Below are 25,586 nucleotides of genomic sequence, written 5' to 3'. Positions count from 1 at the left end.
GCTGGATTTAAACACTTTCATCAGGATAGAAACCACAAGAAAGGTGGGGGTGTTCTATTGTACGTTAAAAACAATGTCCATGCTTGTGTTTTAGAGAAAGTGAAACAGGATGCATATGATAGTTTGTGGGTTGAGTTAACCCAAACAAATGGACAAAAAATGAATATAGGTGTAATATATAGGCCAAAGACATTATCATTAGCAGACGACAAACTGTTATTCCAAGAACTGTCTAGTTTCTGCAACCGGGATTTATTAATAATGGGTGATTTCAATTTTACTGACATTGATTGGATGACCCTTGAACATGGCCATATAGATAGTCGCTTGATTGATTTTCTTGGTGACAATTACTTAATTCAGCATGTAAAAGAGCCCACAAGATATGGAAACTTACTCGATCTTTTGATCACTAGCCGCGAAAGCATGGTAACTGATGTAGAAGTCGGTGAATCTGTTGCAAATAGCGATCACAACTTAGTTAGATTCAAACTCCTAAACAATTTTAGAATAGATACTTGTGTTTATAAAATACCCGATTTCAGTAAAGCTCAGTTCATAGGACTACGTCAGGAGCTTCAGCTTACAGATTGGGAGGCAAAATTAAACGAAAGACCTGTAGATCATATGTGGGAAATATTTCAAAATACGCTCACTAAGATTATTCAAACTTACATTCCTTTTAAGGACAGACGTCCCCCAAATCAGGCTCGCCCAAAGTGGCTCGACAAAGAAACTGAAAAAAGTATTGCTAAAAAGAGACGGGCTTATAAGAAATATAAGTGCTCGGGTGCATCTAATGACTATCAAAGTTATGTATCAATACAGAGAGATTTAAAAAAGACAATAAAAAAAAGAAAACGACAATACGAAATGAACATCGCTGATAAATCCAAAGAGAATCCCAAAGAATTCTATAGTTACATTAGAGATAAAAAGGTTGTTAGGAATCACATTGGTCCACTATTATCTGCTGATGGTCAACTTGAATATTCAAATGAAGGAATGTGTAATATCTTAAAAAAAATATTTTAGCTCGGTATTAGTAAACGAAACACCTCAAAGTGAATTCCAAATTGAAACCTGTGAAAAGTCTAGGGTAAACTTACTCACTACGGTAAATATAACAAAAGAAAAAATTAAAAGGTGTATAGATAAACTCAAAGTTAATAAAACACCAGGGCCTGACGGTTGGCATCCAAGAATCCTAAAGGAAATGAAAAATGAGATTGTTGTTCCATTAGAAATTATTTTCAAGAAATCCATCATATCCGGAGATGTCCCAAGAGAATGGAAGCTAGCTAACGTTACTCCCATCTTCAAAAAAGGTGATAAAAAAAAAAAAAATAACTATAGGCCTATAAGTTTGACTTCAATCGTAGGAAAAATAATGGAAACTATCATCAGAGATGCTATCGAACATCATTTAGAAAATAACCGTTTGATAAATGATAGCCAGCATGGTTTCAGATGGAAACGTTCTTACGTGCCTAACTTACTCGAATTCTACAACACAGTTATCTCGAATAATAACAAAAGAAACAATATAGATTTGATATATCTAGACTTTGCAAAAGCTTTTGATACCGTCCCACACGAAAGACTACTTACTAAATTAGCTTTACACGGAATAAGTGGTAGCCTATTAGGTTGGACTAGTAATTGGTTGAATGGTCGAAAACAGAGAGTTGTTTTAAATGGAAAAACTTCTGGATGGAAAAATGTTACAAGTGGAGTTCCTCAGGGTTCCGTTCTTGGGCCACTTCTATTCATAGTATATATAAATGATATAGACCATGGACTAAAATCTACTGTTTTCAAATTTGCTGATGATACAAATCTGTGCGGAGTGGCAAATGATCACTCAAACTAATTAGATATTCAAGACGATTTAGATAAATTACAGCAATGGTCTGAAGAGTGGCTAATGAAATTTAACACAAGTAAATGCAAGGTAATGCACATAGGTAAAAATAACAGTAAGTGCGATTACAAGTTATTTGGAAATTCGTTAACAAAAGTGGATAGTGAAAAAGATCTCGGCGTAATTATCAGTAACGACCTCAAATCATCCAAGCAGTGTACAGTATTTCAGTCTCTGAGAAAGCAAATAAGATTCTGGGACTGATTGTGCGATCTTTTGATTTCAAAAGTTCATCGCTCATTAACAAGCTCTATAAATCGTTAGTTCGTCCACATTTGGAATATGCTGTTTCCGTATGGTCACCGAATCTCATTAAAGACATTGACAGACTGGAAAAAGTACAACGGCGAGCCACAAAACTGATTCCAAATATCAAAAATAAATCATACGAAAATCGACTAAAACACATGAATCTGTTTTCTCTAAAAAAGCGTAGACTCAGAGGTGACTTGACACAGGTCTTTAAGATTTTAGAGGGAATTGACAACATCAAAAGTAACAAAATTTTCACATTGAATGAGAATCAGACAAGAAACAATGGTCTCAAACTGTCCGGAAATAGATTCAGTTTGGAAATGGGTAGAAACAACTTTGCCAACCGTGTAGTTAATGAATGGAATAAACTTCCTGCACAGGTAGTGCAATGTAGTTCAGTTCGAAGCTTTAAGAATCATTTAGATAAATACCTAAGAAAGATGCTATAATGATTATAATTTATCTTATATTAATTGTTTTTGTTTTGTTATCATTTGTCTGTCTGGTTTTCATTTATTATTAGTTATATGTCAATTTATTATTATTTACTATTTACCTGTTTATTTATTATTTAACTATACCTATGCATTTATTTATGTATTTTATTTATTATTTACATTATTATAGTTTTTATTTATAATTTTATTATTAATATGATTTTTTTTCGCATCCGACCTAGATATGGATCAAAAGGTCTCCTGTCGGCATGCTCCGCCTTTGTAATCCTTTGAGATCTCACTGCCCAAATGCTTCAGGAGGTGTGCAAGCATGTGACTATCGAACCAACATTATTCCCACTCGGAGGGGAGAACTTCAGATACAGCACGTCCAACACATCAAATGAAGCAAGAGTCAGCGCAAGAGGTTTCTGGACACGGGGACAATTGGCTTTTTTGACATGCGAATATTTGATCCGATGGGCCCCTGTTACAGCAACCTAACTATTGAGGCATCCCACTCCCGGAACGAGTATGAGAAGATCAGGATGTACGAAGAGCGTATACAGAATGTAGACCAAGGCTCATTCACTCCTATAACCTTTACGACTTCAGGTGGGATGGCAGAGGTGATGGCTGAAAAGAAACAACAACCAAAATGCAGCATTGTTTCATGGATGAGATGTAGACTGTCATTCTCACTCCTAAGATCAGCCCTCCTATGCCTGAGAGGTACCAGGTCCCCACCGCCCAAATCAGCACATATACAAAACCTAGATTTTGAGCAGACGGTGGTTGACAGTAGGATAAATGAACTTTTGTATTAGGCATTATTAAAAAATAAATAGATAAATAAAAGGGTCGTCGACCACAGTCATTGGCGGGAGAGGGGCCAATGAACTGTGTCTGTGGGAGACAGATCCTGCTGCTTCCACCACACAGTTCCACGAGGATGGAGGTCGTATAAAAAAAAGTAGTAGTAGTAGTAGTAGTAGTAGTAGTAGTAGTAGTAGTAGTAGTAGTAGTAGTAGTAGTAGTAGTGACTTCTTAGGCCAAACTCGGAGGCACAGATCCTACCGCAAGTGGGACAGGGAATTCCTTGTGCCGGGTTAACAAGACCTCGTGCCATGCGTTCATGTCTGCGGTTTTGTCGCTCGATCCTGATATTCGTGCGAGCGGCTTCAAATATGTCGACAGCCTGATGGACTGTTAATCTCCAGCTTTCTCGGTCACTGGCCAGAGTTTCAAGTTGGTCAACAGAGATGTTGCATTGTTTGAGGGTGGCCTTTATTTGGTCTTTAAACCGCTTTTTTGGTCCTCCCGGAAAGCTGTTTCCATCCCTCGGCTTGCCGTATAGTATTTGACGTGAGAGGCGACATTCAGGCATTCTGATCACATGACCGATCCACCGGAGCTGGCGACGTACTATCATTGATTCAATACTGATGGTTAAAGCATTTTGTAAGATAGTTACATGAGAGATTCGGTCACGCCATGTGATGCTAAGGATAGTTTGAAGACAGCGTATATGAAACCCTTCAAGTCTTCTGATTTGGGCCTTGTATAAGAAACTAGATCCTAAAACTGATATCAAAACTACTATACCAAAGATGGAATAAGCATTAAACCATGATTAATGCTAATACTGCTGTTTACTACTGCTATTATTGTTTTTATTGTAACTACAATTCTAATCCTTTTACTAATCATCATTCCGGGGATAAGTACGTCATCTTCGTTACCGAAGGACTACCACAAGCAAGCAAGTAGTAGTAGTAATAGTAGTAGTGGTAGTGGGAGTGGTAGTGGTAGTGGTAGTGGTAGTGGTAGTGGTAGTGGTAGTGGTAGTGGTAGTGGTAGTGGTAGTGGTAGTGGTAGTGGTAGTGGTAGTGGTAGTGGTAGTGGTAGTGGTAGTGGTTGTGGTAGTGGTAGTAGTAGTAGTTCCTCCTCCTCCTCCCTCCAGATTATTCTGTCTTGGAATTCTCTTCTTGGTAAGGATCCCTCCCTCGCCTGGTTCCATTCTTAAGAACTTTCGGGCCTCCTTTATGATACGTTTTATTAATTTTCTATTTATCTTTTTACTTATCTATTCATCTGATCAATTACCTATTAATTTATTTATTCTATTCATTAATCTATAATTGACTTATTCATGGAATAAGATTCTGGTTTTTGTGATTATGTACATATAAACATTTCATTTATATTTCGCCCCCCTCCGAAAGGCACTATGACTTTTTTTCGCTAATATCAATCCCCTCCAAGTTGAAATTGACAGATTTTAGTCCTGGTTATTTGTGTCTGTGTCTTCTGGTGTTTGATTCTGGCTTGCGCCAGACGATATCATTCAACTAAGGAGAGGCTCAGTGACATCAAATAAGTTATGTCACATCATACACACACACACACACACACACACACACACACACCATTCACACGATCGGCTTTGACGCTGCCGTTGCAATGATATAAAAAAATAAAAGGAATAAGAAAAGGATGAAAATGGTCTTAACAGGTATGCAAGTATTGATGTTACCATGGGAGAAGGCGTGGGGGTGGGGGTGGGGGTGCGGGTTTGAAGGCATGGGAGAAAGAGCAACCTGCAAAGACCGCTGTGTAGGAAAATGGTCTAAAGGGTTACTTGCTCAATCGTACTTTGTCAGATTACGTTAGGTTAGGTAATACTAAGTTAGGTTAGATTAGGTTGATTAATGTTCGGTTAGGTTAGGTTAGGTTGAGTAATGTTCGGTTAGGTTACGTTAGGTTAGGTTAGGTTAGGTTAGGTTAGGTTAGGTTAGGTTCTGTAATGTTCAGTTAGCTTAGATAATTCTAGGTTAGGTTAAATTAGATTAGATTTGGTTGGTTAGGTTAGGTTGAAATAGATTAGGTTGGTTAGGTTAAGTTAGGTAATAGGTTAGGTTAGGTTAGGTTAAGTTAGGTAATAATAAGTTAGGTTAGATTACGTTAGAATTGTGTTGGATTTGGCTTGATTATCGATTCTGATAATATATTGGAAAAAGAATGAACAAGAATACGATAAATGTTTTTATTCCCATCATCATTTTTCTTGTGTGCTAAAACTGACGAGGTGATCATAGCACTACGAAGGACAACTATCTATCACCAGATCTATTCCGTGCGCATCCGTCGATGCAGGAAAAACGTTTGTTGTTGTTGTTGTTGTTGTTGTTGTTGGTGGTGGTGGTGGTGGTGGTGGTGGTGGTGGTGGTGGTGGTGGTGGTGGTGGTGGTGGTGGTGGTGGTGGTGGTGGTGGTGGTGGTGGTGGTATGGTGTTGCTGTTGTTGTTGGTGGTGATGTTGTAGACAGTGGTGGTATAGTGTTTTTGTTGTTATTATTGTTGTTGGTGGTGGTAGTATGGTGGTGATGTTGTAGTTGTTGTTGTTGGTGGTGGTGGTGGTGAAAGTGGTGGTAGTGGTATGGTGGTGATGTTGGTGTTGTTGTTGGTGGTGGTATGGTGGTGGTGATAGGGGAGGTAGTGGTATGGTGGTGATGTTGTTGACGGTGGTGGTATGTTGTTGTTATTGTTGTTGCTGCTGCTGTTGTTGTTGATGGTGGTGGTATGGTGGTGATGTTGTTGACGGTGGTGGTATAGTGTTGTTGTTATCGTTGTTGTTGCTGGTGATGGTAGTAATGGGGGTGATGTTGTAGTTGTAGTTGGTGTTGGTGGTGGTGGTGGTGATAGTGGTGGTGATAGTGGTGGTAGTGGTAAGGTGATGATGTTGGTGTTGTTGTTGTTGGTAGTATGGTGGTGATGGTGGTGTTGTTAGTGGTCTTATTATTGTTGTTGGTGCTGTTTTTGTTGGTCCTGTTTTTGTTGGTGCTGTTGTTACTGCTGTTATTGTTGTTACTGCTGTTATTGTTGTTACTGCTGTTATTGTTGTTACTGCTGTTGTTGTTGTTACTGCTGTTGTTGTTGTTACTGCTGTTACTGTTGTTACTGCTGTTGTTGTTACTGCTGTTGTTGTTGTTACTGCTGTTGTTGTTGTTACTGCTGTTGTTGTTGTTACTGCTGTTGTTGTTGTTACTGCTGTTAATGCTGTTACTACTGTTACTGCTGATACTGCTGTTACTGCTGTTACTACTGTTACTGCTGTTACTACTGTTAATGCTGTTACTACTGTTACTGTTACTACTGTTGTTGTTACTACTGTTGTTGTTACTGTTACTGGTGTTGTTGTTACTGTTACTGGTGTTATTGTTACTGTTACTGGTGTTGTTGTTACTGTTACTGGTGTTGTTGTTGTTACTGTTACTGGTGTTGTTGTTGTTACTGTTACTAGTGTTGTCGTTACTGTTACTGGTGTTGTTGTTGTTGTTACTGTTACTGTTGTTGTTGTTGTTACTGTTACTGTTGTTGTTACTGTTACTGTTGTTGTTATTACTGTTATTGTTGTTGTTGTTGTTACTGTTACTGTTGTTGTTGTTACTGTTATTGTTGTTGTTGTTACTGTTACTGTTGTTGTTGTTGTTGTTACTGTTACTGTTGTTGTTGTTACTGTTACTGTTGTTGTTGTTACTGTTACTGTTACTGTTGCTGTTGTTGCTACTGTTACTGTTGTTGTTGTTGTTACTGTTACTGTTGTTGTTGTTGTTGTTACTGTTACTGTTGTTGTTGTTGTTACTGTTACTGTTGTTGTTACTGTTACTGTTGTTGGTGTTACTGTTACTGTTGTTGTTGTTACTGTTACTGTTGTTGTTGTTATTGTTACTGTTGTTGTTGTTGTTACTGTTACTGTTGTTGTTGTTGTCACTGTTACTGTTGTTCTTGTTGTTACTGTTACTGTTGTTGTTGTCACTGTTACTGTTGTTGTTGTTGTCACTGTTACTGTTGTTCTTGTTAATTGTTACTGTTGTTGTTACTGTTACTGTTACTGTTGTTGTTGTTACAAAGGATTACAAAGGCGAAGCATGCCGACAGGAGACCTTTTGGTCCATGTCTAGGTCGGATGCAAAAAAAAAAAAAAAAAAATGAATGAATAAAAATATAATAATGTAAATAATAAATGAAATACATAAATGCATAGGTATAGTTGAATAATAAGCAAGTAAATAGTAAATAATGATAAATTGACATATAACTAATAATAAATGAGAAGCAAATAATGATAAACAGACAAATGATAACAAAACAAATAAATAATATAAAATAAATTATAATCATTATAGCATCTTGCTTAGGTGTTTATCTAAATGATTCTTAAAGCTTCGAACTGAACTACTTTGCAATGCCTCTATAGGAAGTTTATTCCATTCATTAACTACATGGTTGGCGAAGTTGTTTCTACCCACTTCCAAATTAAGATGCATTTCCGGACAGTTTGAGACCATTGTTTCTTCTCTGATTCTCATTCAGTGTGAAAATTTTGTTACTTTTGATGTCAATTCCCTTTAGAATTTTAAAAACCTGTATCAAGTCACCTATGAGTCTACGCTTTTTAGGGAAAACAGATTCATGTGTTTTAGTCGATTTTCGTATGATTTTTTATATTTGGAATAAGTTTTGTGGCTCACCGTTGTACTTTTTCCAGTCTGTCAATGTCTTTGATGAGATTCGGTGACCATACGGAAACAGCATATTCCAAATGTGGACGAACTAACGATTTATATAGCTTGTTAATGAGTGACTGACTTTTGAAGTAAAAAGATCGCGCAATCAGTCCTAGAATCTTATTTGCATTCTAAGAGGCTTGGGTGATTTGAGATCGTTACTGATAATTACGCCGAGATATTTTTCACTATCCACTTTTGTTAACGAATTTCCAAATAACTTGTAATCGTACTTATTGTTATTATTACTTATGTGCATTACCTTGCATTTACTTGTGTTAAATTTCATTAGCCACTTTTCAGACCACTGCTGTAATTTATCTAAATCTTCTTGAATATCTAATTTGTTTAAGTGATCATTTGCCATTCCGCACAGTTTTGTATCATCAGCCAATTTGGAAATAGTAGATTTTAGTCCATGGTCTATATCATGAATTGAAGTGGCCCAAGAACGGAACCCTGAGGAACTCCACTTGTAACATTTTTCCACCCAGAAGTTTTTCCATTTAAAACAACTCTGTTTTCGATCATTCAACCAATTACTAGTCCAACTTAATAGGCTACCACTTATTCCCTGTGAAACTAATTTAGTAAGTAGTCTTTCGTGTGGGACGGTATCAAAAGCTTTTGCAAAGTCTAGATATATTAAATTTATATTGTTTCTTTTGTCATTATTCGAGGTAACTGTGTTGTAAAATTCGAGTAAATTAGTCACGCAAGAACGTTTCCGTCTGAAATCATATTGGCTATTATTTATCAAACAGTAATTTTCTAAATGATGTTCGATAGCATCTCTGATGACAGTTTCCATTATTTTTCCTACGATTGAAGTCAAACTTATAGGCCTATAGTTATTTAGTTTCTTTTTCGTCACCTATTTTGAATATGGGAGTAATGTTAGCTAGCTTCCATTCTCTTGGGACATCTCCGGATATAATGAATTTCTTGAAAATAATTCCTAATGGAACAATAATCTCATTTTTCATTTCCTTTAAGATTTTTGGGTGCCAACCGTCAGGCCCTGGTGTTTTATTAACTTTGAGTGTCTCTGTACACCTTTTTTTTATATTTACCTTGATAAGTTTACCCTAGACTTTTCACAGGTTTGAGTTTGGAGTTCACTTTGAGGTGTTTCTTTTACGAATACTGAGATAAAATTGTTTAAAATACCCCACATTCCTTTATTTGAATAATCAAGTTGACCGTCAGCAGATAATAGTGGACCAATGTGATTCCTAACAACCTTTTTATCTCTAACTATAGAATCCTTTGGAATTCTCTTTGAATTTATCAGCGATATTCATTTCGTATTGTCGTGGAGGAAGTGAACATGAGGGGGCGTCCTAGGATGAGATGGATGGATGGGGTGAAGGGGGCTTTGGGGAAGAGGGGAATGTCTGTTGAGGAAGGACGGGAGAGGACAGAAGACAGGGGTGAATGGAGAATGGTTGTATATGGATGATGCTGTGATACATGAGGTGGAATGGGTGGGGGGATGTGGAGTGAGGTGGTATGTGTGAGAATTTTTTTTTACCGTTACTGTTGTTGTTGTTGTTGTTACTGTTACTGTTGTTGTTGTTGTTACTGTTACTATTGTTGTTGATGTTGTTACTGTTACTGTTGTTGTTGATGTTGTTACTGTTACTGTTGTTGTTGTTACTGTTACTGTTGTTGTTGTTGTTACTGTTACTGTTGTTGTTGTTGTTGTTGTTGTTGTTGTTACTGTTGTTGTTGTTGTTACTGTTGTTGTTGTTACTGTTACTGTTGTTGTTGTTACTGTTACTGTTGTTGTTGTTACTGTTACTGTTGTTGTTGTTACTGTTACTGTTGTTGTTGTTACTGTTACTGTTGTTGTTGTTACTATTACTGTTGTTGTTGTTACTGTTACTATTGTTGTTGTTACTGATGTTGTTGTTGTTACTGTTACTGTTGTTGTTGTTGTTACTGTTACTGTTGTTGTTGTTGTTGTTACTCTTACTGTTGTTGTTGTTACTGTTACTGTTGTTGTTGTTGTTGTTGTTACTCTTACTGTTGTTGTTGTTACTGTTACTGTTGTTGTTGTTACTAATGTTGTTGTTGTTACTAATGTTGTTGTTGTTACTAATGTTGTTGTTGTTACTGTTACTGTTGTTGTTGTTGTTGTTACTGTTACTGTTGTTGTTGTTGTTGTTGTTGTTTCTCTTACTGTTGTTGTTGTTACTGTTACTGTTGCTGTTACTGTTACTGTTACTGTTGTTGTTACTGTTGTTGTTACTGTTGTTACTGTTACTGTTGTTGTTGTTACTGTTACTGTTGTTGTTATTGTTACTGTTCTTACTATTACTGTTCTTACTGTTACTGTTGTTACTGTTACTGTTGTTGTTATTACTGTTGTTACTGTTGTTGTTATTACTGTTGTTGTTGTTGTTACTGTTGTTGTTGTTACTGTTGTTGTTGTTACTGTTGTTGTTGTTACTGTTGTTGTTGTTACTGTTGTTGTTGTTACTGTTGTTGTTGTTACTGTTGTTGTTGTTACTGTTGTTGTTGTTGTTACTGTTGTTGTTGTTACTGTTGTTGTTATTGTTACTGTTGTTGTTGTTGTTACTATTGTTGTTGTTACTGTTGTTGTTGTTACTGTTGTTATTGTTACTGTTGTTGTTGTTACTGTTGTTGTTGTTGTTAATGTTGTTGTTGTTACTGTTGCTGTTGTTACTGTTGTTGTTGTTGTTGTTACTGTTGTTGTTGTTGTTACTGTTGTTGTTACTACTGTTACTACTACTACTACTGTTGTTACTACTGTTACTACTACTACTGTTGTTACTACTTTTACTACTACTATTACTACAACTACTACTACTACTACTGTTGTTACTACTGTTACTACTACTACTGTTGTTACTACTTTTACTACTACTACTACTGTTGTTACTACTGTTACTACTACTACTACTACTGTTGTTACTACTATTACTACTACTACTACTACTACTACTACTACTACTGTTGTTACTACTGTTACTACTACTACTACTGTTGTTACTACGGTTACTGCTACTGTTGTTACTACTATTACTACTACTACTGTTGTTACTACTGTTACTACTACTACTGTTGTTACTATTGTTACTACTACTACTACTGTTGTTACTACTGTTACTACTACTACTGTTGTTACTACTGTTACTACTACTACTGTTGTTACTACTGTTACTACTACTACTACTACTACTACTGTTGTTACTACATCTACTACTACTACTAATAATAATAATAATATTACTACTACTACTACTACTGTTGTTAATACTGTTACTACTACTACTACTACTACTACTACTACTACTACTATTGTTGTTGTTGTTGTTACTACTACTACTACTACTATTGTTGTTATTGTTACTACTACTACTACGACTATTGTTGTTGTTACTACTACTACTACTACTACTACTATTACTACGACTACTACTACGACTACTACTACTACTACTACTACTACGACTACTACTACTACGACTACGACTACTACTACTACGACTACTACTACTACTACGACTACTACTACTACGACTACTACTACTACGACTACGACTACTACTACTACGACTACGACTACTACGACTACTACTACTACGACTACTACTACGACTACTACGACTACTACTACGACTACTACTACGACTACTACTACGACTACTACTACTACTACGACTACTACTACGACTACGACTACTACTACGACTACTACTACTACTACTACTACTACTACTACTACTACTACTACTACTACTACTACTACTACTACTACTACTGTTGTTGTTGTTGTTACTACTACTACTGTTGTTGTTGTTGTTACTACTACTACTACTGTTGTTGTTGTTACTACTACTACTACTGTTGTTGTTACTACTACTACTACTACTGTTGTTGTTACTACTACTACTACTACTTTTGTTAATGTTGTTGTTGTTGTTACTACTACTACTACTGTTGTTGTTGTTACTACTACTACTACTACTACTACTGTTATTGTTGGTGTTACTACTACTACTACTGTTGTTGTTGTTGTTGGTGTTACTACTACTACTACTGTTGTTGTTGTTGTTGGTGTTACTACTACTACTACTGTTGTTGTTGTTGTCGTTACTACTACTACTACTGTTGTTATTGTTGTTGTTACTACTACTACTACTGTTGTTGTTGTTGTTGTTACTACTACTACTGTTGTTGTTACTACTACTACTAGTTGTTGTAGTTGGTGTTACTACTACTACTAGTTGTTGTAGTTGGTGTTACTACTACTACTACTGTTGTTGTAGTTGGTGTTACTACTACTACTGTTGTTGTAGTTGGTGTTACTACTACTACTGTTGTTGTAGTTGGTGTTACTACTACTACTGTTGTTGTTACTACTACTACTACTGCTGTTGTTGTTATTATTACTACTACTACTGCTAGTACTACTTCTGTTGTTACGACTACTACTGCTGTTGTTACTACTACTACTGCTGTTGTTGTTACTACTACTACTGCTGTTGTTGTTACTACTACTACTACTGCTGTTGTTGTTACTACTACTACTACTGCTGTTGTTGTTACTACTACTACTACTGCTGTTGTTGTTACTACTACTACTACTGCTGTTGTTGTTACTACTACTACTACTACTGGTACTACTACTACTACTACTGCTACTACTACTACTGCTGTTGTTGTTACTACTACTACTACTGTTGTTACTACTACTATTGTTACTACTACTATTGTTACTACTACTATTGTTACTACTACTACTACTATTGTTACTACTACTACTACTGTTGTTACTACTACTACTGTTACTACTACTACTACTACTACCACTACTACTACTACTACTACTACCAGTGCTACTACTACTACTACTACCAGCACTACTACTACTACTACCAGTACTATTACTACTACTACTACTACTACTACTACTACTACTACTACTACTACCACTACCAGTACTACTACTACTACTACTACTACTATTACTACTACTACTACTACTAGTACCCGTACTACTACTACTACTAGTACCCGTACTACTACTACTACTAGTACCCGTACTACTACTACTACTAGTACCCGTACTACTACTACTACTAGTACCCGTACTACTACTACTACTAGTACCCGTACTACTACTACTACTAGTACTACTACTACTAGTACCACTACTACCAGTACTACTACTTCTACTAGTACTACTACTACTAGTACCACTACTACCAGTACTACTAGTACTACTGCTACTACCAGTACTACTACTATTACTACTACTATTACTACTACTACTGCTATTACTATTACTACTACTACTACTAGTACCCGTACTACTACTACTACTACTACACGTACTACTACTACTACTACTACCCGTACTACTACTACTACTACTACTACTACTACTACTACTACTACTACTACCAGTACTACTACTACTACTACTACCAGTACTACTACTACTACTACTACCAGTACTACTACTACTACTACTACTACTATTGTTACTACTACTACTACTACCATTGTTACTACTACTACTACTACCATTGTTACTACTACTACTACTACCATTGTTACTACTACTACTACTACCAGTACTACTACTACTACTACCAGTACTACTACTACTACTACCAGTACTACTACTACTACTACTACTACTACTGTTACTACTACTACTACTGTTACTACTACTACTACTACTACTACTACTACTGTTACTACTACTACTACTGTTACTACTACTACTACTGTTACTACTACTACTACTACTACTACTACTACTACTACTGTTACTACTACTACTACTGTTACTACTACTACTACTGTTACTACTACTACTACTGTTACTACTACTACTACTGTTACTACTACTACTACTACTGTTACTACTACTACTACTGTTACTACTACTACTACTGTTACTACTACTACTACTACTACTGTTACTACTACTGTTACTACTACTGTTACTACTACTACTACTACTGTTACTACTACTACTACTACTACTACTACTACTACTACTACTACTACTACTACTACTACTACTACTACTATTTTTTTTTTCTTTTTTCTTTTTTTATTCAACACGACGTCCATCCTCGTGGAACTGTGTGGTGGAAGCAGCAAAACTCATCACCACAGATCCCAAGCAGAGGGAATATCTCCTCCATGCTGTGGAATACAACAGACAGCACTTCGAAAGCTTCAAGAAGCAAACACTTAACAAATGACTGTATAACATCATTTTGATACATATAATCATGATTATTTTGGTAGTTTCAGTTGATGGTTTGACTTATTGAAAAATTATTCTTTCCATTTTATATATGTCAAATGTATGGAATTTTGTTATTTTTCTGTAGATATTATAAATAACATGCCATTTTTTGTGCATTGTTAATCAAATTGTATACGTTCAAAAGAGCATTAAGAATATTTAATTCAATAACTATTTTGTTGATCTATCTTGCTCCATGCTAAAACAATGTCTCCAGATTAGTAAAAATGTCAAGATTGTCAACAATTTCGTATCTATTAAAAGTCACAGGAAAAATTCATCAATTCTAATGGTTGATATATGTAGAGTAGATCCTGCTCATTCATTTAGTACCTAATTTGTTGCTCTATCTTGAACAGATAAAAAATTATGCCACAAAATATGCTTAGAAACGCCTCAAATTAGGCCCTTTTGATAAGATATGGTTTAACGTCACAAACTCCTCCCATCAGAAGGCTAGGACGGTGCCCCTTACAGCGGACTTTGTAGCGTGGAATCTAATGAACCATGCCCTTGTTTCAACTTCGTTGTCGGTAGGATTCGAACCGCCATCCCCTCGACCTTCGCCGCAAGTAACAATAGATAATAAAAAATTTAGCCTCCATGCGGCAATGCTTCCATACATCCTATGTAAAATTAATGTAACTTTTGGATTTTTTCAGGTCTAAAAGCATGAGAAAAAGTACAGTAACGTATGAAAATATGATTTTTTAACAGGTCTAATGTGCTGTGTCTTGTTGCACTGCTTCTGACCCAGGCCAGTGGACGAGATGTAGGGATGACCAGTCATCCAGGAGGAGCCAAGATACTCCCATTCCTAGATGTCGCAGTGGATTCTTTATCCGGGGAATTTGCCACCAGTGTGTATAGAAAACCCACTAACTCAGATTTTTTTTTAAGTGAGTGCCCGAACAATTATAAGAACAGGGTTATCAGAGTTTATGTCTATAGGGCCTTCAGGGTTTGCTCTACATAGCAGTCTCTACATGTTAATTTAAAACATATACGTCAAATACTAGTGAACAATGGTTTTCCTGTAATTTTGACTTAATATGTAATAAAATGTTATGTGATCATCTTTCTCCCCAAACATCCTCCAAGCCTCAGTTCATTAATATCTACTACCACAACATCTTCACAAAGGCATACAAAGAAGATGAGAAAATAATAAAAATATTATCACAAAAAACTGCCACCCGATTTCTAATGAGAAGCAAATCCGCGTAGTGGTCTACTATTCCAACCGTAAAACTAGCTCTTTGGTTATGAAAAATAACCTGAATTGCAATACTGAGACAATTTCTAAAGCCAACGTAGTATATGAGTTTAAGTGTTTAATCGAGGACTGTACAACCCGTAACTCAAGCTACGTTTGACATACCAGATGTAGTCTTAGTAGGAGTATTTCAATGCATTTACAAAATGGAACTATCAAACATCACATGAAAAAATTCATAACCAAACCACTACCCGTGAAAGCTTAATTAAAATCACTATAATGATCACAAGTAGCAAAGACCCACGAAAACTCAAGCTTTTAGAGGCAATGTATATAAACATCCAAGATAATATGATTTCAAGCATTAACTTATACAATAATTCTCTCCCCCATATAGCGAACCCCTCCATCCCTCTCCCTCCAACTGGTGGTGTTGCTGACTCATATCTCAAAGAAGCACACCTGACTAGGACACGTAATGCCCACACTGTCACTGCAGCTGCTTTCCACCTCCTACAGTGCCAGGCATATGAAAGTTACAAGCGAACCATTTCTTCTGACGAAGACATTGTTGACTTTCATGAGTAGGTCAAGAAAATGTGTCTAGAGCGTCCCCAGTTCCAGTTTTGGAACTTAGTGCTGGAATTGGAGATGGATATTCTTCAGTTCGGGAGGGTGACTTCAAACAGTATATTGAGTCACTAGTTAGATTGACACCTTGATCACACCAGATCACACCAACTATGCCAGGTGGTTGCCAATTCACATCCATGACATGTCAGGTCTGCAGCAGTCTCATCCTGCTGTGTTTCTGGAGTTCTCTGAAGGTGCGTTTGTAGTCCAGAAAACAGGTCACAGGTTCTCTGCAATGGCACTACTTCAGGCATATGAGCAAGAAAATGCTCTGATCAAAGGAGAAAGTAGGGCTGCAGGCTTGATAAACAATACTGCAGCACTAAGACGTTGGATGATTGGTGGTCCAGAGGTCAGCAGACTCAACCGCGACTTTGAGAACACTTCAGAGAAAGCAGCTAAATACAAACATCATGATCAGACACCAAGTGTTCAGAATTCCTTTGTGAAGGAGGTAACTGCTCTCAAGAAGGTTAAAAATATCTTGGAGGTCCTTTCCTAGAGGACAGCAACGATATGTTGACACTTGACAGCAAAGTTGTCATCAGTCAGTCAGCGCTAGAAAGTTTCAAGGGTGAGTATGACTTGTGACAGCGTCAGTATGAGACATTTGTAACTGAACGCATCACAACTCAAAGTCAGTTACTCAGCCTATCAAGAAGAACAAGCTGTCGATGTTCTCGAAGTCTCAAAGTCTTTCAAAACAGAAAAGTCAGGTATCTGCATTGAAGGACGACTGTGCATTGTTCTCCAGGCTGTACAGCGCCTGCCAAACTCGAGAAGGAAAATTTGAGGAGTTCTACAAGTTTGAGAATCAGCCATGGCCACCTTCTCTGTCAAAGTCAGGGGAGATGAGATCAGGTAAGAAGTCTGACTTGCTCTCTCCCCTGGAAGGTCTATCTAACTCTAAACAGACAGTCCTTCAGTTTACTGCAATTGTGCTGGATGGTGCTATAGTGGTGCACTCTCTAACTTCAGTTGTTTCAAAGGCCTTCTCTGACTATGTTACACAAGTCTTTGTGCCCCACATTCAAAACATCATGAAGAACTTAGACAGAGTAGATATAGTTTTTGATGTCTACAATGAACAAAGCCTCAAGACATCAACCAGGGAGAAGAGAGGCAGTGGTGTTCGCAGGAAAGTGACTCTCACCACCAAGATCGCAGGAAACTGGCAGAGTTTTTTCCGCAATAATGACAACAACACTGAGCTGTTTTCTCTTCTTGCTGAACATGCTGTAGGCATTGAGGAGGACAACAAACAAGTTATCTGTACTCTGAACGAGCAAGTGGTCTGCAACGCAGCAGTGACGGACAAGTTCCTGGAACCCTGCACCCAGGAGGAAGCAGACACACGTACCATCCTGCATGTCATGGATGCTGCCAACAAAGGCCTCCAACGCATCCTCATCAGAACAGCAGATACTGATGCTGTTATATTTGCTGTGGCATGTTTCCACCAGTTTAAAGCCTCTGAACTGTGGATATCACTTGGTACTGGAAAGCCTCAAAGGTACATAGCCAATCATAAGATCACTGCTGCTCTGCCATCATCCAAGGCCTAGGCTCTGCCATTCTTCCATGCTTTCACAGGCTGTGATGTAACATCTTTCTTTGCCGGGAGAGGCAAAAAGAATGCATGAGAGACATGGCATGTTTTCCCTGAGGTCACAGAAGCTTTCTTGTCACTGTCAAATCCACAATATCAATTGACGGAGAGCTCGCCAACATCAACGAAGCAAGGCAATAGATGTTCTCCAGGAAATCAAAGTGTCTGGAAAGCATTCCTCCTACAGAGGCTGCTTTAAAGCAACATACTCTGAGAGCAGCATTTCAAGGAGGACATGTTCGAGGCCAATCCCTGCTGAGAAAAGACCCTGCCTTGTCCAGCTCTTTGAATGGGAATGGGATGTAGCATGTTCCAGGTGGACACCAAAGCAAAGTACCCTTCAACAAGCATATGATATGTGCTATGAACTGATATGTTGCAATTGCAAGAACTCTTTCAGAGGTCTGTGTAAATGCAGCAAAGCACAGCTCAAATACACTGCGCTGTGCAACTGCGAAGGGGACTGTTTCCAAATTTAGGCACCTTAAACTGAATTTTTTTGTGACCTAAATGTACCACTTGATAAATCAACAGTACTCATTCTGGTTTTGTGGTAAGTGGTTATGAAATTCAAAGTTATGTAAAAAACTACAAAACAATTTGTTTTGTCTTTCGTAAAGATGATCGTCTGTTTACTTGGAATGAATGTTCAATGTTAACTGCTGTGTTTATTGTGTATATTCAGATAAATACTTCTTCAAAAACACTTGTATATCAAATATTTGATCCATTGTGATGGAAAAGCTCAGGTTTTATATTAATAAAATGCACAAAAAAGGCCCAGGTCCTTTCACAATTGTAATCAGAGGTTGCAAAAATAAATAAATAAAAATAAATAGATAAATAAAAATAAAGATAATTGCACTTTTGGTCATTAGGGGGCTCTGATTCTATTTTTATCATCAAGAGATAGTTCTTATTAAACACCTTAGAAACCTGCCAAGTTTCATATTCCTAACTTAAAAAGATAAAATGTTTAAGACCCTTTAATTAATTTCTGTGACGTCCGCCACATGGTAAGATGTTAGTTCCTGCTGTGGCCACCAAGGGATTCTTACAGCTTGTCTTCATATCCTGAAATGTTTATCTAGGGTTACTCTATAAATGTACCAATGTTCATGCTTTTAACCCAAAAATGCACGATCTTAAGCTTAGACCCCCCATTATCTGAGGAAAAACCTAGTATCTACTGTAGATATATAGGCAATATCTACGTCAGGTTTAATAACGCTAATGAACTAAAAGACTTCCGCTAGAGACTCATGGAAGACTCAGGCCTCATTTTCACCACCGAATATAGCATCAACAGTCCCCTTCCCTTTCTAGACGTACAAGTCTCTCACTCTAACTCTGGATACAAAAATAGTGTCTATGTGAAATCTACCAACAATTAGCAGTGTCTAAATGGACACAGTGAGTGCCCCATAAGATACAGAAAGTCCACTATCAATACATATCTCAGGAGGGCTTTCACCCACTGTTCAGACTGGACATCTGTTCACCACGAACTTGAACGGACCTCCCAAGTTCTTGTAAACAACGGTTTATCTAATTACATTGTTGAGAGATCTATCAAGGATGAAGCCGACCGTTGGTACCCTAGAAATCTACCAACAATGAGCAGTGTTTAAATGGACATAGTGAGTGCCCCACAAGATACAAAATATCCACTATTAATGCATATCTCAGGAGGGCTGTCACTCACTGTTCAGACTGGACATCTGTTCACCACAAACTTGAACGGACCTCCCAAGTTCTTGTAAACAACGGTTTACCTAATTACATTGTTGAGAAATTTATCAAGGATGAAGTCGACCGTTGGTACCCTGGACATAACACCCACACCGACGCCCCAAACAAGACGCCCATAAAACTGTTTCACAAAGGCCACATGACATCAGCATATAAAACTAAAGAAAGAGTTATGAAGAATATCATCTGCCGTAACGTAAAACCATTTACAATACTTCTGTATATAAAGATACAAAGATTCAACTGAAATAATTGGCAAGCAATATATAGCGAGTTAGAAAGAGCTTCACAGACCCTTATAAACAATGGATTTGCCACTAAGTATATAGAGTGAATAAAAAAACAGATAAATGGCACTTTGACAAAAACCATCAGGACAGAAACCACTCAGACAAAAACCACTAGGACACTAATGTAAAAAACCTGAATAAAATATATTATGAGTCCTCCACAACCCACAAAGAAGATGAAAGAATCATGTAACAGATTATTAAAAGAAGTTTTTAACCTGAGGAAATAACTCTAAAGTACAATTAATTATATACTATAAAAAATCTGAATTACTATCAAAGAACAATGCAAGACAGAGTAAAAGTGAGCTCGCGTCATATACAGGTATACTTGTAAACTTAGGGACTGTGTAACCCAACTCTCGACCTATATTGGCATGACAAAAATGAAGCTCTTACACCGGTTGTCATACCACCTCTCCTCAGATCCCAAAAACCATTACTATTCGGTTCACAAGAGAATTTAAAAAAAGAGACACTCTAGTAGAAAACACAAAAAAGTCTTGGCAACAAATCAAGACCATAGAAGGCTGCCTATCCTCGAAGTTCTCTCCATAAAAGAATCATCCCCCAGTCTAAATACACAAACCACAAATTTAGAGGCCCTTCCTAGTGTAAGGAGACCTACGCCCCCTGGAAGACGGAGCGAGACTGATGACGTCACACAACAGCCGACCAATGAGTAAATAGCACAGTCCTGTACCTCCAGGCCGGTCCGCTAGCCAATCAGAAGCCCACCCAATCAGTCCACCAATAACAGTACATAAACAACCAAAATTCAGATATTCACATTCTAGTCACTGATAAAGCACTAAAAAGTGTGAAAATGCGTTCTGGCCAGTATTTTACTTAGGTAGCCATGCTCAAAGTAATGTACAAAACAAAGTCATATGGAGACATTGTACGACAACTTCCTGCGAAAGGAAATAATGCTCTCAGAAAAAAAAAAACTAAAAGTCTTCAATAATAATCCTGCCATAAATTTAATCATATATACGAGTATATGTATATATATATATATATATATATATATATATATATATATATATATATATATATATATATATGTGTGTGTGTGTGTGTGTGTGTGTGTGTGTTTGTGTTTGTGTTTGAATGAGAATCAGACAAGAAATAATGGTCTCAAACTGTCCGGAAATAGATCCAATTTGGAAGTAGGTAGAAACAACTTTGCCAACCGTGTAGTTAATGAATGGAATAAACTTCCTGCACAGGTAGTGCAATGTAGTTCAGTTCGAAGTTTTAAGAATCATTTAGATAAACACTTAAGCAATATGCAGTAATGATTATAATTTATTTTATATTATTTGTTTTTGTTTTGTTATCATTTGTCTGTCTGATTTTCATTTATTATTAGTTATATGTCAATTTATTATTATTTACTATTTACCTGTTTGTTTATTATTTAACTATGCCTATGCATTTATTTATGTATTTTATTTTTTATTTACATTATTATAGTTTTTATTTATTATTTTATTATTGTTATGATTTTTTCCGCATCCGACCTAGATATGGACCAAAAGGTCTCCTGTCGGCATGCTCCGGCATGTAATCCGCCATTGTAATATATATATATATATATATATATACATACATATATATATATATATATATATATATATATATGTGTGTGTGTGTGTGTGTGTGTGTGTGTGTGTGTGTGTGTGTGTGTGTGTGTGTGTGTGTGTGTGTGTGTGTGTGTGTGTGTGTGTGTGTGTGCGTGCGTGCGTGTGTGCGTGCGTGTGTGTGTGTGTGTGTGTGTGTGTATCTAACTAGTTGTACTTACCTAGTTATATTTTACGGGAAGGGGAGCTATGCTCGTGAGTCCCGTCTTCATATCTCATTTTATCTAGACTGTTTTTAGATTCATGTATTGTTTTTTCACACACCACTTTCTCATCTAACTTGTTCCAAATGTTTGTTACCCTGTGGAGATAGCTGTTCTTTTTCAGGTCTCTTCTATAACTGTCTTTCTTGATTTTCTTTCTGTGTCCTTTTGTATTTCTACAATCCCATTTTATTAGATCCTCTCCATAAAAAGCTTCTATGCCTTTCATGATTCTATGAATAGTTATCAAGTCTCCTCTCTCTCTTCTTTGCTCTAATGTCTGTAGCTCAAGTTTTGCTAGTCTCTTTTCATATGATAGTTCTGAGAGTGTTGGTGCTAAGTTTGTAATTGCTCTTTGTATTCTTTCAAGTTTTGTTATACATTTTTTTGTACTTGGTGACCACGTCGTCGCTGCTTATTCCAATCTTGGTCTTATCAAAGTGACTAGTATTTTCTTCACTCTTTCTTTGTCCAGGTATGTAAATACCACTTTGATTGTTCTTATTAAATTATAAGTTTCTCCAAAAAATTTTGTTTATATGTTTCTCAGGGGACATATCATTCATAATGATGACGCCCAGGTCCTCATTTTCTACCTTTTTTATTTCTTCTTCTCCCAATTTATAAGATCCCACAATTCTTTTCTTGCTTCTTCCAAATTCCATTATACTACACTTCTTAATGTTGACTTCCATCTCCCACTTCCTACTCCATTCCCATACTTTATTGAGATCACTCTGCAGCGACTCACAATCTTCTTCAGTGTTCACTTTTTTAACAATTTTGCATCATCCGCAAAGAAGCTCATATAACTTTCAATTCCTTTATCCAGATCATTAATATATATAGCAAACATTATTGGGGCCAGAACTGTTCCTTGTGGAACACCACTTATCACTTCATCCCAATTAGAGTGTTTGTCTCTTATCACCACTCTCATTTTTCTTTCATGCAGGAAGTCTTCCATCCACTTCAGTAGTTTGCCCTATATTCCCCCTGTAGTTTCTAATTCCTTAAACTTCTTCTGTGGCACCTGATCAAAAGCTTTTTTCAGGTCTAGTAATGCACAATCAGCCCATCCATCTCTTTCTTGTATTACATCTATTAGCCTTGAATAGTAACACATTAAGTTTGTGACGCATGATCGTCCTTGTCTAAATCCAAATTGCCTTGGATTTAATACGTTTTTTTTTTTTTTTTCAAATGCCTTACCTATCTAATTTTGATCATTCTTTCACAAATTTTAGCTATCGTACTTGTAAGAGAGACTGGTCTATAGTTAGTAGGGTCTTCCTTGTTTCCCCCCTTTATATATTGGTACTATATTTGCTCTTTTCCAATCTTCTGGAACTTTTCCTTCTTTCAATGAATTGTTTAATAGACTATGCATTTTGTCTGTTAGTTCATTCCTTCATTCTCTCAAAGTCCAGTTTGCCATTTCATCTGGTCCATGCGATTTTCTGACATCGAGATTACTCAAGTGATTCATTATTTCATTCCTTGTCACTTCTATCTCTTTCATACGGGGGACTTTCTCCTCCCATTCGATATCTCTAGGTTGTATGTTCTCCCTTGTAAACACCGATTTAAAATGCTTGTTCATAATTTCTGCCATTTCTATTTCCTCTGTTTATTCAACTCCTCCTTGCCGTAGTTTCTCTAATTCTTGTTTGTTTTTCAGTTTGTTGTTTACAAATCTGTAAAATAGTTTTGATTGATCTTTACATTTTTCTGACATTTTTTTCGTATTTTCTCTTTTCTTTTCTGCACGCTTGTACATATTCATTTCTATAACTAGTATATATTTTCTATTTTTCAGGTCTTTTGTCTTTTTTCATTTTACCCAAGCTTTATCCTTTTTGTCTTTTAACTCTCTACATCTTTTGTTGTACCAGCATTTTACATACTCTTTTTCTTGCTTTTGTCTTGGAACATTTTTCCACTCCTTTATGAATTTTTGTCAAAATATTCCATTTCTCTTCTACTGTTGTTTCCTTTTTGTGTATTTTTTCCCAATCAGCTTTTTGAAAGAACTCTCTTATTTTATCAAAATTTGTTTTTTCATACATCAATCTTCCCTTTCTATATTGTTCGTTTTTTCATGTATTTTTCCTCATTTAGTTCCAGTTCAACCAATATGTGGTCACTTTTACTTATTGGTGTTTTATATTCAATCTTGTCCACTATTTCGGGTTCTGATGTGATTATTAGGTCTAGTCTCGATGGTTCTTCCTCATTTTTATACCTAGTAATCTCTTGTATCCATTGCGTCATTGTATGTTCTATAATCATATCAAGTAGTACATTTCCCCATGAGTCGTCTCCACCCTTCACTGTCATCTCTTCCCAGCAGATTTCTTTACAATTAAAGTCACCCATTATAACTATTCTTCCTCCATCTTCCATTATTTTATTTAGTGTTATCCTTGTGTCTTCTAACATAATTTTGCGTTCTTTCTCTTCCCACGAAGCCGTTTTAGGAGGCACATAATTTACTACAAACTTCCTGCTCTTCCCATCCCTGTCCTCCACCTCCATCATAATCATCTCTACTCTATTCTTTCCATATGTGACATTCCTCTCATTCATATCCTTCTTGGTCAGGAACATATCTCCACCCTCTTGTTTTACCTCTCTGTTTCTAATCCAATAATTATATGCACCATGTCCTATACTGTTGGGTGGTAGTGGACCTTTCAGTTTTGTCTCTATAATTCCCATTATGTCCGGTTCTTTTTCCATCAGGTAAGCATTCAGTTCATTCAAGCCTGTTATTAAGCCATCTATATTTGTGTAAGACACTTTTAATTTTCTGCTACTTCCATCGTGTTTTCTGTTCCCCTTCCGTTTTTCTCTGCTATGAACCAATTCCTCACTTTCATATTCACTACTCTCCAATAGAATTTCTCTTTTTCTGTCTCTGTTCTTTTCTCGTTTTTCCTTAGCTTCTAGTCTTTGTTTTTCCTCCTCTCTTTCCTCTTTATTCATTTCTCTTTTTATCCATACCTGTTTGTATCGATCACAGTCTGCTAGTTTCCCTGTTTTTGCTAATATATTCTCTGCTGTTGTTTGTGACCTGAATTTAACTTTAATTGGTCTGGTCTTATCTGTATTGTATTTCCCTAGTCTATAAATTTCTTCTATTTCTTTCCCTATTTCTGGATCATCTTCTTGAACTACTTCTAATATCTTATTTACTTTTTCCTTTTCTTCCTTTATTCATGTAGTGCTATTTAGATTATACTTCTCTCCCATCCCTAATATAATTATACATTTCATTTTATCCGCTAAGTCTCTTACTATATTCTCCTTCTCCCTCATCACTTTAATAACTGTGTCATTAGTTTGTTCTTTCATCTCCTGTTCCATTATACCTCTAAATTCCATTTTATTGTTCTCTTGTACTTTTTTCCAACCACTTACCTCTTTTGCTATGGACTCTTTATTCTCTTTCTTACTCCTCTTCAGTTCCTCATTCTCATCCTTTACTTCTCTTAACTGTCTTTTTAATTCTTCTATTTCTTTAGTTATGTTTTTATTCTCCTTCTTTAGTTCTTCCAGTTTATCAACTCGTTGAGTAATCAACTCTATTTGGTTAAACCTAGCTTCCCAATATTTATTCATTTTAGTTTCTCCTCTAGATTTACTAGTCGGGGGAGGTTGTCATATCCTCCCTCATTAAATCCATGGAAATAGTTATCTTCACCTTCCGTTGCGCTGCTCTTATCTATATTTCTAATTTTTTAATTTTT

This window comes from Oratosquilla oratoria, chromosome 16 (assembly GCF_046742065.1).
Source record: "Oratosquilla oratoria isolate Oo_2021 chromosome 16, ASM4674206v1, whole genome shotgun sequence".
In the NCBI taxonomy this organism is placed as follows: Eukaryota; Metazoa; Arthropoda; class Malacostraca; order Stomatopoda; family Squillidae; genus Oratosquilla; species Oratosquilla oratoria.
This window is presented reverse-complemented; position numbering follows the sequence as displayed.